The 19,456-nt window shown below is 46.9% G+C and overlaps 1 long non-coding RNA gene across 1 annotated transcript in view; it reads left to right on the top strand.

Moving 5' to 3' along the window:
• Nucleotides 1–19,456, top strand: part of LOC142249218 (uncharacterized) — a 48,157-nt gene that overhangs the window by 13,407 nt on the left and 15,294 nt on the right. Inside the window, exon 2 of the long non-coding RNA XR_012725012.1 lies at nt 16,740–16,822. This is a non-coding gene — a long non-coding RNA (uncharacterized LOC142249218). The remainder of the gene's footprint in view (nt 1–16,739; nt 16,823–19,456) is intronic.

Here is a 19,456-nt window from a genome sequence, read left to right as displayed (position 1 = left end):
TTATAAATGTACTAATATTTGTTATGATGCTATATTAATGTACTGATTTTGGCTTTGGTGCTGTATTCATGTACTGATGATGCTTTTGGTGTTAATGTACTGATGTTGATTCTGATGCTATATTCCTGCACTTAAGTTGATTTTGAAATAAATTAAAGAAAAACGATGTGAACCACAGCACTTCTGTGTGGGAATGTATGTGGAAATGATTGCAAATCTGAGAGAACATTTTTTACTTACACTCTGTGAGTGGCTAATAAATCACTCTTAAACACAATAAAGCTTTAAATGAATTATGGTTAGCCTATAGCTTGTACCCAGACATTCACCTGGACGCTGCAGATAGGACATTGGAAACAGGCAAAAAAACAAAAGGGAGCGCTAGTCGACAATTCATAAAGCCTTTTAAATTGATGCTACAGGTGGAAAACGCACATGGCAGGGGAACGCCGATTGCCCCAAACCCCTGTATCCTGGTAAAATAAATCCCCTTCAGTGGCATAGACCGCAAATTATCCCGTAGATGTGTACAGCTCTTGCAACTCCGTTGAACTCGGCTTGCTATAAGCGGAAATTGAACTGAGAGTGTTACATCTTAAGCAAAGCGGCCGCAAAGCAGTGCAAAAGTGATTCACATCTCTGAGTTTTTCATCTGTATCATTATATTCAAATGTAGTACTTTCCATTTTTTGCTAACTTGATTTTGGTGATGTATTCATGTACTTATGCTGGCTCTGGTGCTTTATGTGTCACGGGCGGAGAAGGGGATGCTGCGCTCACCCACTGCTCGGGTCCGGCTGCTGCTGCTGCTGCTCGGCGGTGGCTCAAGAGGTGGGCCGGATCCCGGGGACTCGAGCGGCGCTCCTCGCCCGTGAGTGAAAAGGGGAATGATTTTGGGGATTTATTGTCCGTGACGCCACCCACGGTTGTGGTGAAGTTGTGACACCACCGCTGCTCTGGACGGGGATCCCGGGAGCGATGACAGGGAGCAGCTTGGATGTTAGTTCTCCCCTCTGTGGGTAGGGGGGTTGGTTGTCCCGGGGCCCGGTGAGGATTTGGGGATGTGCAGGCGGGTTACGGGGCCTGGTGAGGTGCAGGGTCGCGGGGGCAGCGCGGTGCCGCACGGCATGGTGGTACTCACTCAGCCAGTAATCCACACAGAGTCTCTGGTCAAACAAACGGCTGTATGGACGGGTCCCACAGGCGGCTGCGGTTGTTCTCCTCCCGGCAGGTTGATGGTGACTGCCTTTCCCTGCACCTGTGTTGTGTTTACGGTTCCAATGGCTTCCCACCGGTAACCCGCTCCCCAGCTTGGATGGATGCTGAGGGAGCCCCTTTTGCCCGCAGGTTCTGGACCTGGGAACTGTAGCCTTGGCGGTGACTGTGTTTCCCTCTACGGTGTGAGCTGTTGCCTTCAATCGGGTCTTGGCTGCTGCGAAACCCCGGAGGTTCCCTTTGCTAACGGATTTGACCGGTTTTACGGCGACTCCTAGCCTGGTCGGGGTCCGTAGGCCCTGCCGGATGGTGCTGGCTTCTCTTTACTCCCTGATCCGGTACCGCCGGGCCACCGCCCGTCCACGGTCCATACGGTTTGCTCCAATTAGCCTCTCCTGCAGACGGTCACCACCGTCTGCCAACCTTGCTGAGTGCCCGGGCCACACACCCGGACACGGTCAGTCTGCTCCTCTACCACTTTTCTCCGAAAGTGATCTGAACTAACTGGTCTCTTTTCCCGCCTCCAGGACTGTGAACTCATAGGTGGGCGGGACCAACCGCCTGGCCCACCCCCTGGTGTGGACATCAGCCCCTGGAGGAAGGCAACAAGGATTTTGTGTTTGGCTTCGGTGTGCCTAGCCGGGGTGTAGGGTGTGTTGGTGTAGTACCTGTGACGACCTGGCTTGTCCAGGGCGCCACATATGCATGTATTGATAATGGTTATGGTGCTGTATTCATGTACTGATATTGGTAGATTCTAATCTATACAGATGTAGAAATCCTGAAAGAGTAACTTTTTTATTAACTTAATATTGATCAGTTTTTGCAAAGTTAATAATCTTTTTAATGTATGCCATTACCTTATATTCATTACTTTTATCTCAAACATTATGCTGAAAGTGCTGTTTTACTTGCTGTTAGGGCTTGCTTGGTGAGGTGGATTAATGAAGCCACAAATCAGAGTGAACACATAGACCGAGGGTGATAGCAGAATAGGCTGGGTTTGACAGATGTCAATGTAGCAGAGAGAGGAACGCTGGGCCACTTGTAAGAGCTGATGCAGAGTACAGTAAATGGCGGCGGCCTTAAGACAAGGGAGTGGAGCCTGGCCCTAAAGACAAGACAGGTGCATAATAACTGCATAGTTCATGCTATTTCACAAGCTGCTTTGAACTGCTGCTCTAGAAAAATCCATACAAACACTATTTTTAAACACTCTTGTGACGCCCCTGGACGCGTCCGGGACACTCTCACTACCTGAGCATGGAAGAGTGGAGTCGGGAAGCTCACACAGGGTGAGTGTTTGTAAATAGTGTTTGAGCATGTATTCTTGCTAGAGCAGCAGCTCAAATCAGCTTGTAAAAGAGCAGGAACGAGGTAGTTAAAACATAAAATTTAGCAAGATCCTTGAGAGAGAATAAAGCAATATATGCCAATGGAGTATAATTGGTGGAGGAAGGTTGAACTAGATGGACCTAGGTCTTTTTTCAATCTATTTAACTATGTAACTATGTATATTACAAAGATTTATAACTTACGAAGGCTATCAACTTATGCATTGGCTAACAAGTTATGGATTACTCCAGGGTTTAAATAAAATAAAATCTGGAGTGGTGCGTTAAGCTTTTGGATTTGGGCTGAGTGCTAGTAAACAAGAAGGGAATTTTAAGTATGTGAACAATTTAACCCATCACTTTGGTACCAAAAGTGTACATGTAAATATAGAAGGAGGGGGTAATAGGTTGGGAACACATACTGTAGGAAAATAAATCTTTTTAAAAATTGCTGTTTTATGCTATAAAATTAATCTAAAATCCACATTTATATTCAGTTTATTAGATTATTGCAGATATTGTATTAATAACAAAATAATATTAGTGTATTATTTATAGAATTTATTAGTATCGTGCTATAGGAATAATTTCCCCAGGCACGCTACACCGCTGATACCATGCACATATATTTCTCAAATAGTAGGAACCTTTTTTGGAAGTGTGGGAGGAGACTGAAGGAAACCCAATTTAAAGGACTCTGTCAGCACAGTTTTCTGCAGCAATGTAACCTGAAGACAGCATGCTGCAAGTGTTAAAACAGAGACTTCAGCCCTCAATCCCTTATCTCACAGTCTTTTTTTTAATGCCTGCAATGTTAGCTTTAGCCTGTTATCTTTATCATTAGTGGGTCTCAGCAGCTCCTGAACACTTGTCTGAGTCCGCCCCTTCTGTGATTAGCAGCTTCTGTCTATGGAAATGTACACTGAAAGCCTGATGTGGGCGGAGCAGCTCTCAGAGCTCTGCTACATGTAAAATCTAAAATCTTTCACTGTGTCTGAACAGCTGCAGCCACTAATCTAAGTGATACATCATTGAACTCAGGGCCTCTTTGCCAACATCATGCTGCTCTCAGATGATGTAGTAAAAACCTGTTGACAGTTTCCCTTTAACATACGTATAACACATAAAATCCATGCAGATTATGTACTTGGTTGGACTCATAATATGACCATGTGCATGACCACTTAAAGGCAATTCCATACATATCAAAAGAACGGATTGACTCATGTTATGTGGACATGGGTTTCTTGCGCAGCTGATTTTTATATCTGAATTTTCAGGACGGAAAATCGGCTTTGTAAGTATTGTGGATGACATTTTATCAAGGCGGAAATACATAGCAGAAACTGTCTGACACTATATCTGCTGAAATTCTGCAGCCGATAAGCCCCTTGAGGATATAAGCTTATAATTTTTTAATATATATATATTATAGACGGTGTATATTTTTTATTTTTGGCATTCTTTAGTCTCGTTAGTTTTTACAAATAAGGCAAAGGCACAAAAATACTAATCTGCATAAGGCTGCAGTCATGAGTGGCCGAATATACTTGGTTCAGAAAGCTTATTATTATTATCATTATTATTATATTTTTTTTTAATTATTATTATTTTATTTTTTTATTATTATACATTACATAGACATTATGCCATGAAAGTACAATATCCCTTTAACACTTAAAGGGGTATTACCATCTCCAAGATCCTATCCAAATATGTAATAGGCATAATAATAATAGTATTAGCAAATACCTTCAATTAGACATTATATAGCCATGTCTCTTACCTCATGTGCAGGGTATTGCAGCTTAAGTATCCATGGTTACAACCACATGCAACTGTCACTATATGAGTGGGCGAAACCATGGATACCTAAGCTGCAATGTCCTGCACATGAGGTAAGAGACATGGCTATATTAGGAAAACTATACTACATTTCTAATTGGAAGTATTTAGTATTATTATTATTATTATTATTATTATTATTATTACTACTATGCCTACTACATATTGGGATAGGATCTTGGAGATGGGAATACCCCTTTAAAAATAATTTGCTTGATAAATGCAAATCCATTGTCAGCTCATTAGCATTTTATGTTAAAAGTGGTGTTTTTCAATGTGTAAGAAGAAAGTGATATCATTAATATGATTTCCATCTATCTTGAGCTCTTCATTCATAATGAAGCGAGAAGTAAGAAATAAAAAGGATAAGATGTTTCTGTATCAACATTAAAGTGGCACTGCCATCTGGTGTTCATTTGTGTTATTACATGTGTATATTCTTCACGTACGTTTCCAGCAATGGCCCATAGGCAGGTTACATATGAAGTTACTGTAGCTTCCAAGATTTGTATTTAAAGAGAATCTGTCAGTAAGATAAACCACTCCCCGCCACTCAAACATCGCATATATGGGCATGTAGGTCTTTGGAATATAAATTCATTAGCACCTTTATATCTTCTATCTGTTGCTACACTCCTGAGCAATTAGTGTTTTAATTCATATGCAAATGAGGCAATGAGTGCTCTGGGCGTGACATAGCACTTAAGGAGCCACTGCCTCCCAAGGATGATTCTGCACGCAGCACTCGTCTCTTTCGCTTGTTTGACAACTCATTGCCTGTGTGACGTCAGAGAAGAAAATCAGACAGTGAGCTATGAATCCAGCTAAAGAGGCTGGTTCTTAATAGCTCAGTAGGCAGTGGCTCCTTAAAGGGGTTGTTTAGTTTCAATTACGTTTCTAGCCAGGCTGCTGTTTTTTTTATTGTACGTAAAACCACCTAGTACTCATTTAGCGCCGCTGCAGGGACGCCGACTCCCTAATTGCCGCAGCCAGGCTGCGTTCTTCCCCGCACTCCCCTGGTCATTCACATGTGCTCCTGCTTCCTCCTCCTCCCGGGGCCTGTGTTCACAGCACAGATTCCCCGGGAGTAAGCTTAGGGCACACACCTACCCTCCTTTAAAGGGCGGGCCCTTCATCTCCCAAATGTGCCTCTCAGCCTATGGCTGAGAGGCACTATGTATTTAAGGCACCCTCTCATTAGGGGAGGTGCCTGTGCAACGTCCTTAGTTAGTCAGTCATCTATCTCCTAGTTAGTTGTCAGGTCCCGTGCTCCTGTTCCGTTACCTATTCTTGAGTCATCCTTCCTATACCTATCCATCCTTACAGTGCCCAACATAGCTGTCCATACCCACCTTCCTGTTTGCCTCAGCCAACACTTCTGTACCTGCCTGCACCTGTGTCCGTACCTGAGTCCGTGTCCTGTCCTAGGGATCAGCTACCTCAGTCCCATTCACTGCCCTGGGAGTGGTATCTGGCATCTGCCTCACAGCAGGCACTTAGTTAAGCCCCTCCTACTAAAAGGTAAGCTCGGCTCCCACCTGTGGTCCAGTGGCTCAACTTCCACTCTTCCTCTCCTCAACATCAGCGTTGAGCATTACAACTGACAGGGTAAAAACATAATTGAAAGGGAATAACCCACTTTAGTGCTATGTCATTTACAAAGCACCTAACGCCTCATTTTTATATGATTGAAAATGCTTATTACTTGAGCATGAAACAACAGATAGAAATCATTTGGAGGAGAACGTCTGTTTTATGACCTTTGATTATTTATTGTCTTGCCTCTTCTTCATGCTAAAATAGCAACAAGAAGAGGAGATAAAAACTCCCCCAAAAATGTATTATAAAATGTACTCACAGCAAAAAAGGGCAACCAGTCCAGTTAGCCCAGGCCAACACATCTAATGCACAAACAGGATGCAGACAAGCCTCTCAACATGATGGACACTTCACAGGTGCAAGGTAAATTGCACACTAGTGGCGCGCATAGGGCACTGTTCACACTTGTATGCGCATGGTGTCCAGCCAGCAACCTATTACCACGCCCTTACTATTAGATTAGGCGGGTTACCCGGACACTACTCATTGCAGCACGTAAGGGACAGAAATTCCACTATGCACGGCCGTATTAAGAGGCCCGGCTGCACCCCGCATAATCAAAGTGCAAAAAATACATATAAAATGTATATATAAAGTGCAGCCGGGCCTCTTAACAGTCAGTACATTCTGAGAAAAAAGGAATTGACTGGTGAGCTTGGGAACTCAAAAAGGCCTGGGCGTCCACGGATGACAACAGTGGTGGATGATTGCCGCATACTTTCTTTGGTGAAGAAGAACCCGTTCTCAACATCAACTGAAGTCCAGAACACACTCTGTGAAGTAGGTGTATCTGTCTCTAAGTCAACAGTAAAGAGAAGACTCCATGAAAGTAAATACAAAGGGTTCACATCTAGATGCAAACCATTCATCAATTCCAAAAATAGACAGGCCAGAGTTAAATTTGCTGAAAAACACCTCATGAAGCCAGCTCAGTTCTGGAAAAGTATTCTATGGACAGATGAGACCAAGATCAACCTGTACCAGAATGATGGGAAGAAAAAAGTTTGGAGAAGAAAGGGAACAGCACATGATCCAAGGCACACCACATCCTCTGTAAAACATGGTGGAGGCAACGTGATGGCATGGGCATGCATGGCTTTCAATGGCACTGGGTCACTTGTGTTTATTGATGACATAACAGCAGACAAGAGTAGCCGGATGAATTCTGAAGTGTACCGGGATATACTTTCAGCCCAGATTCAGCCAAATGCCGCAAAGTTGATCGGACGGCGCTTCATAGTACAGATGGACAATGACCCCAAGCATACAGCCAAAGCTACCCAGGAGTTCATGAGTGCAAAAAAGTGGAACATTCTGCAATGACCAAGTCAATCACCAGATCTTAACCCAATTGAGCATGCATTTCACTTGCTCAAATCCAGACTTAAGACGGAAAGACCCACAAACAAGCAAGACCTGAAGGCTGCGGCTGTAAAGTCCTGGCAAAGCATTAAGAAGGAGGAAACCCAGTGTTTGGTGATGTCCATGGGTTCCAGACTTAAGGCAGTGATTGCCTCCAAAGGATTCGCAACAAAATATTGAAAATAAAAATTTTTTTTTTGGGTTTGGTTTATTTGTCCAATTACTTTTGGCCTCCTAAAATGTGGAGTGTTTGTAAAGAAATGTGTACAATTCCTACAATTTCTATCAGATATTTTTGTTCAAACCTTCAAATTAAACGTTACAATCTGCACTTGAATTCTGTTGTAGAGATTTCATTTCAAATCCAATGTGGTGGCATGCAGAGCCCAACTCGCGAAAATTGTGTCACTGTCCAAATATTTCTGGACCTAACTGTACATGGAATATAGGAGTGCATTATGCATGGAGGAGTACGGGGCTGCATAATACAATATGAAGGTTTATGGGGTTGCGTTATAATACATATAGAACTATGGGGGCTACATCATAATATATGGAGGACTTATATATGGACTATGGGGGTGCATTATAAAACATTGGGGACTATGTGGTGCAGTATAATATATGGAGTACTATGGGGTGAATTATAATACATGGAGAACTATGAGAAATTCATTATAATAATTGGAGCACTATAGGGCTGCATTATATTATATGGAGGACTATGTTGTGCAGTATAATATATGGAGAACTATGGGGTAAATTATAATACATGGAGAACTATGGGGTGAATTATAATACATGGAGAACTATGAGAAATTCATGATAATAATTGAAGGGCTACTTTATACATGGAGGATTATGGGGGTGCATTATAATATATGGAGGACTATGTGGGGCAGTATTATATATTGAGTACTATGGGGTGAATTATAATACATGGAGAACTATGGGAAATGCATTATAATACATGGAGGACTATGGAGGTGCATTCTAATATATGAAGGGTTATGTGGGACCCTTTATACTATTTGGAAGGCTATATGGGGGCCATTATTGTATTTGGAGAACTATATGCAAAGGGGGGGGGAAGAAACAATCAGGGGGTGGGAATGTTTTGTGCTGAGGGAAAAAGGCTCTTTCCCTCAGCACCCAACTTTCCCATGATCTGCTATACATCTTCTCTCAGCACCCAGCTTTCCCATGCTCTGATATGGGAAACCTGGGTGCTGAGGGAAATATGTATAGCTGAGCATGGTGAAGCTGGGTGCCGAGGACAAGATGGATATCAGAACATTTGAAAGCAGGGTGCTGATAGAGGGATTTCAGATCATGGGAAATCTGGGTGCTGAGGGTAAGAGCCAAGTGTCAGCATCATTATCCTGTACCCCGAGTGTCAGTGTCATTATCCAGTACCCCAAGTGTTGGTGTATGTGGAGGGGGGGCCCAGATCTGAACTTTGGACTGGGGCCTATCAAACTTTAGTTACGCCACTGAGCTCAGTCCTATTCACTTGAATGGGACCAAAGAGTTGCAGTTCCAGGCACAAACTGTCATGATTCATGCATGGCTCTGCCGTTCCTGAGGTGGTGCATGTATCCTGACTCCGGGGTTTAGGTTTCTTGTGAGGGGCCTGTTCATTCTGGCCTTGTTCTGGGGGTCACACCACCATATCTTAGTGCTGCTGCCTCTGAGACGCCGCCAGTGATATTACCGGCTCTGCGGTGTGCTCCATTCCTGTGAGACGTTCTCTGTTTCTTGTCCTCCTACCCGAAACTGTTTATCCTGACCTCCATTCCCCTTGCCCGACTTAACCTCCGTCCCTCCTGCCCGAACTGACCTGAGCTCTGTCCCCCCTACCTGACCTGACCTCCGTTTCTCTGGCCTGTTCTGATCTCTTGCCCGTCTGTACCTCCATCCCTCTTACCCGACCTTTCCTCTGTACCTCCCTGTCCTCTAGTTTAACACTAGAACTACTGAGGTAGTCATTTTGACCACTTTGCACCATGTATTTTTATATAGGTGTCACGAGTCCAGTAGTTCTATTGTTAATGTCCTGTCCCATGTTCTTCACGTGTTCCCCTGTGCTTACTTGCTTTCCCGGTATCCAACCTCGGCTTGTTTTCTCCTCAGTTCAGACGTGACATCCCGGCATAGACCCTGACTGATCGACTATTTCTGCTCCTGTGTTAGCGACCTCTAGTGGGCTTCTGTCTTACTGCACTCAGGAGTGCTCTTTCCACCTCAGTCCCTGTGCCCCCTAGTGTTAGCTTGACACAACCACTAGAAGATTGACGGAGCTGTGCCTGGAATCAATGACAGGAAGGCCTCATTCACAGATATCTTTAATCAGCCGGTCAGATGGCGTGGTGGCGGTTCGATCTCCACCGATCTGATACTGTTGGATAATAAGACCCCATTATTATAAAGTCTGTGAATATCCCTTTAATATTCTTTCTTTTCAGAAGGAGGAACCAGATCAATTTATTGGATTTAAATGGACTTCATTTATTATTGATGCACGAATGTGACAATCCAGCCAGTTATTAGTACAGAGCCATCACCATGATGGGCTCCAGGCCCCGCCGTCAGTCTCTATGTGACAGCGCTCTAGATTTGTCTGTGATAATTGGAGCTGGGTCAGAACTGATGATAATATGGATTTTGACAGCATCCAGAGCCTATCCCGTTATCATCTCTGAATTACAAAGTGTTGGAGGCAAATAACGTCTGCTTTATCTGGAGGGAAGAGAAGATTTTGAAGCAGATGTTCAGCTTGCACAATCTAGACAGTGATGTGACAGATCTGAGCCCGAGCTTCAAAGACCAAGTGGGGATGGAACCATCTCAGTAAATATTACTGCTGTCACCGCGCTCAATATATATTTAGCAATAACATACATACTAAAAGAAAAATGATGATTTCACATCTTTTGCAGAAATCTCGGATCTTAAGTTTATAAGTACTACATTTTTGCTCTTTTTTTAAGCTATTTTTCATTATTAGATTCTTGATATTTAGAAGTACATACCTTAAATATTACATTTCGGTTGTGTTGTACTCAAGTAACCGAGCCACTAAAGTCATAAATACTTATTATATACAAGGGCCCCTACTCATTAAAGCTTTTAAGCCAGAATTCTTTAGAGTTGTGCAAAAGGTTTGCGACTTTTGGTATTTTTCATGCCAGTTTTGCCCAAAAAATGCCTGGAGAAGGATGGAGGCACACTGGAGTGAGGTGACCTCAAAGTCATGACGAGTGGGGGTGTTTGCTGTGCCACTAATCTAACTCCACTCCTCAACTGGACTTTGCAGACCCATTAAACCTGCACTTGTAGTATGAGTACTTGCATGCAGCGTTCACTGCTGGATGTGTACCGCCCTGAGAGGGGCCCGGCCACTCCGCTGCTCGGGCCGAGCCGCTCAAGGTCTGGGCTTGGGTTGTCGGTGGCACGAGCGCCTCTGGACCGGGGGCCACATCGCTCTGTTAAGGGGAAGGCAGTGGGGTAGTGATGGTGTGGGATGAGGTGCGCAGCCAGAGGGGCCACGTTGTCGTCTAACGGGTCGTGACGCCACCCACGGGTCGTGGTGATGGGATGCACCACCACTGCGGCTGGAGTGAAGAGAGGCGTTCCCGGGAGCAGTGTTGCGGCCGCAGCCTAGATGTTAGCCCCTCAGTGGGTAGGGGCGGTATGTCCCGGGGCCCGGTGGGGGAGACTGATGGTGACGGTGTTGTTGTCGGGGTGCAGGGTGCCGTGCTGCGGTGCAGTGTCGTGCCCGGATGGTACTGGTGTACTCACGATTAATTCACACTTAGAGTCACTGGTAAACCAAAGTTCGGGTATGGTCGGGTCCCGCAGCTGGCTGCTTGTGTCCCTTGTGAGGCTGATGGTGGCCCCTTTCCCTTGCACCTCTTGTAGTAGTTTTCGGCTCCCCCTGCCTGGACAGTGGTAGCCCGCTCCCCGGCGTTTAGCTGCCGGAGGAGCCCTAGGTTGCCCGCAAGCTCTGGCCCTTCGGATGTTTGGCCCTTGGCGGTGGCTCTCACCCGGTATCGGTGGGCTTTTGCCTTCTTTCGGGACTTTGGGTAAGGATGAACCCGTGAGGTCCAGACTGCAATCAGTTAATTTGCCTACACTCAGTGGCTTCTAAGCTAGGACGGGGTCTGAGTACCCGGTTTCTGGTGCTCCAGTACACGGTTGGCTCCCCGGTTCAGGGCCGGCGGGCTCCAACCCTGGCCCGGTCCCTACAGTTCCGCCGGTCGCTATACCGGTACTCCTGCAGGCGGCCACCACCGTCTGCCTGCCTGACGTAACAGGGATCCCAGGCTCCAACCCGGGTCCCTGACAGCTCTGCTCCTCTACACCTCCTGTCAACTCTCTGTCCAAAACTTAACTGCTTGTATTTCCTGCCTCAGGACAGTAGTCTCCTCGGTGGGCGTGCCTTTCTGATTGACTCTGCCCACCTGGTGTGCCCTACTGGCCCTGAGGGAGGCATCAGGTGTCCCTTTCGGGTGACGGGTGTGTCCTCGCAAGGGATGGGGGTGTGTGTGTAGTGTATGTGGTAGTTGTTGTTACCTGTGACCCCTGGGGTCCAGGTCGTCACAAATGCTGTGTACATATGCATTGTAAGACAGCATTAATCTGTGGGCGGAGTTAGTGAGCAGTGTGCTCCTGTCTCACACATGAAGAGAAGCTGCAGCGCCAACCAGCGTCCCCCGGAGTTGTATGCCCCCCAGTGCAGCGTCCCCCGGAGTTGTATGCTCTCCAGTGCTGTATGCCACCCCAGTAACGTGTATGCTCCCACAGAGCTGTATGCCCCCAGTGCTGTATGCCCCCTACCCCATTAACGTGTATGCCCACCCAGTGATGTATGCCTTGTGAGGGCTGTATGTCCCCCCCACTCCAGTAATGTGTATTTCCCCACTATAATGTATTTGCCCCCAGTAACATGTATGCCTCCAGTACCATGTGCACCCCAGTAATGTGTGAGCCCCAGTAATGTCTATGCACTCCAGTAACGGGTATGCACCCCAGTAACGTATATGCCCCCCAGTATTGTCTATGTCCCCAGTAATCTGTATGTCTCCCAGTAATGTCTGTGGCCCCCAGTAATGTCTATGCTCCCCAGTAATGAGTATGCTTGCCCAGTATTGTCTATGCCCCCCAGTAATGTCTGTGCTCCTCAGTAGTGTGTATGCTGCCAGTAACATGTATGCTCCCCAGGAATGTATTTGCCCTCTCCAGCAATGTGTATGCCCCTCCAGTAATGTATATGCCTCTACAGTAATGTGTATGCCTCTCCAGTAATGTGTATGGCCCCCATTAATGTCTATGCCCCCACAGTAATCTGTATGCCCCCCCAGTAATATGTATGTCCCCCCCCAATAATGTGTATGCCACTCCAGTAATGTTTATGCTCCATGTAATATGTATGCCCCACAGTAATGTGAATGGTCCCAGTAATATGTATGCCCCCCAGTAATGTGTATGCCCCCCAGTAATGTGTATGCCCCCCAGTAATGTGTATGCCCCCACAGTAATGTGTATGCCCACCAGTAATGTGTATGCCCCCCCCCGTAATGTGTATGTGTAGCACCCAGGGGGCAAGGGGTTAACTTTACTCGTCGCCGGGCCGGTGATGTCGGGTCTAAGGATGTCACGGGTGGCCCTGCCTGGCTTTGTGGCCCTGAGTTGTACAATAAAAGGGAGGAGGATGATGGAATGGAAGTTTGTCTCGTGACGCCACCTGTGGTATGCGGCCAGGGATTAATCGCCGCTGCGGGTGATGTCCTCCGGGGCTGATGGTGTCGCAGCAAGAGTGGTTCTGCTCCCCACAGGTGGAGCGGGCCCCGGGGAGAATGATGAGGGGATGCAACGGCCGTTGGTGCCGGAGCGCAGGGTGATGGCAACGGCAATAAGAGGCTGAGTCACCTGCTGCAGGTCGAGGTCTTTTTACTCACAGCTCAAGTATAGCCTCAGGGTACCGGTCTCCGCGGTGATGGGCCCCAGCTGATCCTGGATAATTCGGAGGTCACCGCCGGTGTTCCCAATGTGTGTCCTTTCTGGTCGAGGTCCCTCCAATCTCGTGGATGAAATGTGAAACGGGCTGCGGGTGTTTCCTGCACTCGCCGCAGGCCCTGGAATCCCCGGTAGCTATAGAGAGCCCGGGCTGAGCTTCCTGCTCCAAGCCACAGGTCCTGTGGTGCACTCAGAAGTGTGAAGGTAGAGAGCAGAGGCGTAACTACCGCGGTCGCAGAGGTCGCGACTGCGACCGGGCCCAGCAGCTTAGGAGCCCACAGCCACCCGGCAGATCAGCAGGCAGCTCCTTTCTGTGAGAGAATGACCTGGTGCTGCCGCTGACACCGGGCCCCCCTGCACTGTCTCAGCGGCGGCGGCAACGGGCACCCCTCCTCCTTCATCGCGCACAGCAACAATGAAGCGTGGAGTGGCCAGTGCAGTTCCACGCTCCATCATTCTTCCCCCCGTGCCTGCGCGGTGACGTCACTCCAGTGCGACGGCTGTGCTCAGAGCACAGAGCGCAGGACGGGAAGACGCCAACAGCAGCAGCAGGGGAACAGAGCAGAGCTGAGGACGGAGTAGCGCTGGAACGAGGAGACAGGTTATAGAATTTGGTGTTCAAATCCGTGTGTACACGGTGGCCATGGGCCATGGGGGGCTGCATTATACATGGAGCATGGGGGGGCTGCATTATACATGGAGTATGGGGGGCTGGCTGCATTATATATAGAGCATGGGGAGCTGCCTGCATTATACATGGAGCATGGGGGGCTGCATTATACATGGAGCATGGGAGCTGGCAGCATTATACATGGAGCATGGGGGGCAGGCTACATTATATATGGAGCATGGGGGGGCAGGCTGCATTATACATGGAGCATGGGGGGCAGGTTGCATTATACATGGAGCATGAGGGGGCTGGCTGCATTATACATGGAACATGAGGGGGCTGGCTGCATTATACATGGAGCATGGGGGGGCAGGCTGCATTATACATGGAGCATGTGGGGGGCTGGCTGCATTATATATGGAGCATGGGGGGCTGGCTGCATTATACATGGAGCATGGGGGGGCTGGCTGCATTATACATGGAGCATGGAGGCTGGCTGCATTATACATGGAGCATGGGGCGCTGCATTATACATGGGGGGCTGCCTACATTATACATGGAGCATGGGGGGCTGCCTACATTAGACATGGAGGCATGGGGGAGCTGGCTGCATTATACATGGAGCATGGGGCAGCCTGCATTATACATGGAGCATGGGGGGGCCGGCTGCATTATACATGGAGCATGGGGGGCTACCTGCATTATACATTGAGCCTGGGGAGGCTGCATTATACATGGAGCCTGGGGAGGCTGCATTATACATGGAGCCTGGGGAGGCTGCATTATACATGGAGCATGGGGGGGCTGCCAGCATTATACATGGCGCATGGGGGGCTGCCTGCATTATACATGGAGCATGGGGTGGCTGCCTGCGTTATACATGGAGCATGGGGGGCTGGCTGCATTATACATGGAGGTCTATAGGGCTGCATTATACAACATGATGGACACCTTATACATGGACTATATGGGTGCATTATACATGGAGGAGTATGGGACTGCATAACACAATATGAAGGTTTTATGGGGTTGCGTTATAATACATATAGGACTATGGGGGCTACATGATAATATATTGAGGACTATCAAGGCTACCTTGTACATGGACTATGGGGGTGCATTATAAAACATGGAGGACTATGTGGTGCCGTATAATATATGAAGTACTATGGGGTGCATTCAAATATATGGAGAACTATGGGGTGAATTATAATATATGGAGAACTATGGGGTGAATTATAATATATGGAGAACTATGGTAAATCCATTATAATAATTAAGGGCTATGAGGGCTACTTTATACATAGAGGACTATGGGGTGCAGTATAATATATGGAGGACTGTGGGGTGAATTATAATACATGGAGAACCATGGGAAATGCATTATAATACTATGTAGCTGCATTCTAATATATGAAGTGTTATGTGGGACCCTTTATACTATATGGAAGGCTATGTGAAGGCCATTATTGTATTTGGAGAACTATATACAAGAGGGACAAAGATACAAGCAGGGGATGGGAACGTTTTGTGCTGAGGGAAAAGGGCTCTTTCCCTCAGCAACCAGCTTTCCCATGCTCTGCTATACATCTCTCAGCACCCAGCTTTCCCATGCTCTGATATGGGAAAGCTGTGTGCTGAGGGAAAGATGTATAGCAGAGCATGGCAAAGCTGGGTGCCGAGGACAAGATGGATATCAGAATATATGAAAGCTGGGTGCTGACAGAGGGCTTTTAGATCATGGGAAATCTGGGTGCTGAGGGTAAGAGCCAAGTGTCAGCATCATTATCCTGTACCCTGAGTGTCAGTGTCATTATCCCGTACCCCAAGTGTCGGTGTACGTGGAGTCCGAACTTTGCACCGGGACCTATCAAACTCTAGTTACGCCACTGGTAGAGAGAATATGCCTGAACCGAAGTCCCGACTGTGCTCCTCAACCCAAGCTGTGCCCGGGGCTAACTAAGTGTGAAGAAGCTCCTTCCTTTTCCCCAAATGATACCCGCCCCCCCAGGTGGTTGTCCTACTGACCGGGAAAGTCCCATGCCTCGTAATGGCCACCCCCCTGTCTACCCTAGGCCAATCCCCCATTGGGAAAGCACCTAACTGTTTGTGGTTGTGAATGTGAGAAACACGAGTGATTAACCTCTTCCTTGTCCGGCATGAGTATCGCACCTTAAGTGAGGTGCAGTACCCTGTGGCGACTGAAGCCTTATGGGCACCACATATGCCCTTCCAGTAATGTGTATGCCCCAAGTAATATGAATGCTCCCAGTAATGTGTATGCCTCCCAGTAATGTGTATGCCCCAGCAGTAATGTGTATGTCCCCCCCAGTAATATGTATGCTCCTCCAGTAATGTGTATGCCCCAAGTAATGTGTATGCCTCACAGTAATGTGAATGCTCCCAGTAATGTGTATGCCCCCCAGTAATGTGTATGCCCCCCTAGTAATGTATATGTCCTTCAGTAATGTGTATGCCCCCCGCCTCCCCTGTGATGTATGTAAAGCAGTCTCAGTGTACAGCCATATCTGTTAGTGACCGCCATCAACCAGCGTGGCACAGCCACATGCCCGGGAAGAGCTGGACGGGAGACAAGCAGGGGAGATGAAAGAGGCTGCTGCCGGTTTCCTCATATTAAAAATATCTCTAATGTCTCTGTATGTGCATGAATCGATGTGTATTTCTATGTACGTCAGTGTATATGACAGTGTATAGATTTATTTCCATTAATATGTGTTTTTGTTAATGTGTTCAAGTTTGTACCCCCTGATGAAGGTGACGACAAAACGTGCGCGTCGGGGCTGGCGTCACATGTGTACACAGGTCTTCTCCTGCACAGGTAAATACTTCCTACTTATCATGTCTCCATTTGGGCATTTTTTGTATATACCTGCTTTGGATACTTCTGTATAACGGGCCATATAAGTGTTAACTTGTTCTGCAAATGCATATTTCCTTATAATATTTTCTTACAATATATTTACAATGTATATTGCAGCTATTACCATTGCATACATTTATGTGAGTGTCACTAATAGTACATATAGTTTTGATTGACCCTTGATACCACCGATGGTCAGCACTATATGTATCTACTTTTCAAACACCACACATTAACTTTCTGCTATCACATGATTGCTATATATACTATACCTGTGAATATCTGAGCCTATTTTTTATGTTTTTTTATGTCTCAATTTTCCAAAATTTAACATAGTATCTGTAATACCTACGCAATGAGTCCCTGACTTTTTTATATTTGTACATGTGACGCCCCTGTTCTAGTTACTCTGCCAGTTGGCATTCATTTTTAATCATTAATAAAATTTTGAAATTTTTTGCTAAATCGGTTTCTCTTAGAATTTTTTGTTTTAATCATTCGGTGCCTTGTTACTATCTCCGTAGGTCAGCTACATCCATGTGACCCACACACTATTTGTATTCACACATTTGATACCTTACACTAGAAAATTTATAGTGTTGTGTATGGCCATTTTTTCTATGATCAATTTCTGTATGTACCCTCTAGTAATGTGTATGCCCCAAGTAATGTGAATGCTCCCAGTAATGTGTATGCCCCCCCAGTAATGTGTATGTCTCCCAGTAATGTGTATGTTCCCCCAGTAATGTGTATGCCCCAAGTAATGTGTATGCCTCACAGTCATAGTCGGCTTTAGAAATGTGCGAGTTGTGCGGCCGCACAGGGCGCCGGCAGGCAGACAGCAAAAGGGGCGCCTAGGGAGCAGTTGTTTATGTTCACTTTGAAGCTCCTCCCCCCTCCTCTGTGCGCTGCGTCTGGTCTCCTCCCACTCTGCACAGCCTCCAGCAGGGGGCGCCTTTCCGCTCTGCACTGTTTGCTCCCTGCACAGCCTCCAGCATGGAGAGCCCGTCCCCCCTCCTCTGTGCCCTGCGTTTGGTCTCCTCCCGCTCTGCACAGCCTCCAGCAGGGGGGCGCCTTTCCACTCTGCACTGTTTGCTCCCTGCACAGCCTCCAGCAGAGAGCGCCCCTCCCCCCTCCTCTGTGCCCTGCGTTTGGTCTCCTCCAGCTCTGCACAGCCTCCAGCAGGGGCGCCCTCACCTGTTCTCGGCTCTGTGTTCTCTCCTGTCTTTACCATAGAGAGGGGGGAGGGGCAGCATTGCCGGAGATGCAGTTACAAAAGCCACACTGAACTCCTGGAGCCCAGGAAGTGACTGTGAGTATAACATGCTGTGTCATCTGTAATGTATTATGTGCTGTCTGTGTGTTATGTATAACGTGTGTGTCCTGTATACTGTGAAATGTCTGTCTGTCTGTGTATCTGTCTGTTCGTCTATTATCCGTCTGTCTGCCTATCTTGCTATTATATATCTGTCTATATATCTCCTCTATCTATCTATCTATCTATCTATCTATTATCTGTTTGCCTATCTCTCCATTATATATCTGTCTATATCTATGTATCTCTATTATCTATCCATCTTTCTATTATCTATCTATCTATCTGTCTGATATCTATTTGCCTATCATCTATCCAGTGTCGTTCTGGTACACAGACACCAGTCAATGCCCCAGAAAGCTCTCTTAGGCTGCTTTCACACATCCGTTTTTTGCAGTGCGGCTCAATCCGGCTCAAAAACCTATGCAACAGATGCGGCAAAAAAAACGGATCCGTTGCATAAGTTTTTCCATGCGGCCCATCCGTTTTTTGATGGATGCGGCTTGATACTGAGCATGCGCAGTGTAAAAAACCACATCCGGCAGCCGGATGCATTTTTTGCCGCAGGACGCCGCATCCGGCGTCCATAGGCTTGCATTGTAAATTGCGCCAGACCCGGCGCGATGCGGTTTTTGCGCCGCACAAAAAAACATGCCAGGCAACGTTCCATCTGGCCGTCGCATGGGCTAAATATGCCGCATCCGGCAAAAACCGGACACAACACAAGGCCATGCAGCACAATACGTTGCTAATGCAAGTCTATGTGTAAAAAACGCAACCGGCGGCAAAAAGAAAATGGTTGCGTTTTTTCTGCAAAGCGCTGTATTGTGCCGCTCAGCAAAAACCGGATGCGTGAAAGCAGCCTAGGCTATGTGCACACAGTGCGTTTTTCTCGGCGTTTTTCGGGTGCGTCTTTGGCCTCAAAACTGCATGAGTTTGCTTCCCCAGCAAAGTCTATGAGTTTTCATTTTTGCTGTCCCCACACAGCGTTTTTTTTCAGCTGCGTTTTTGTGGTGACCACAAAAACGCAGCATGCAAATTATTCCCGCGTTTTTCACTGCGCTTTTCATCCATTGAGTGCAATGGGATGTTGAAAGACGCAATGAGAAACGCAAATAGCTGCGTTTTGGTGCGTTTTGGTGCGTTTCTAAGACCAAAAACGCAGCTATAAACGCAGGAGGTGGGTAGCAGAGTGACGTGTACAGGAAGAGGATTCCTTCTGTCAGTATATACAGAAGCGTGAATCCTCCCGGTACCGTCACCGCCGCTTCCACCTC

This window comes from Anomaloglossus baeobatrachus, chromosome 8, assembly GCF_048569485.1.
Source record: "Anomaloglossus baeobatrachus isolate aAnoBae1 chromosome 8, aAnoBae1.hap1, whole genome shotgun sequence".
Taxonomy (NCBI): Eukaryota; Metazoa; Chordata; class Amphibia; order Anura; family Aromobatidae; genus Anomaloglossus; species Anomaloglossus baeobatrachus.
Note: the sequence above shows the minus strand (reverse complement) of the source record. Positions and strands in the feature narration are given on the sequence as shown.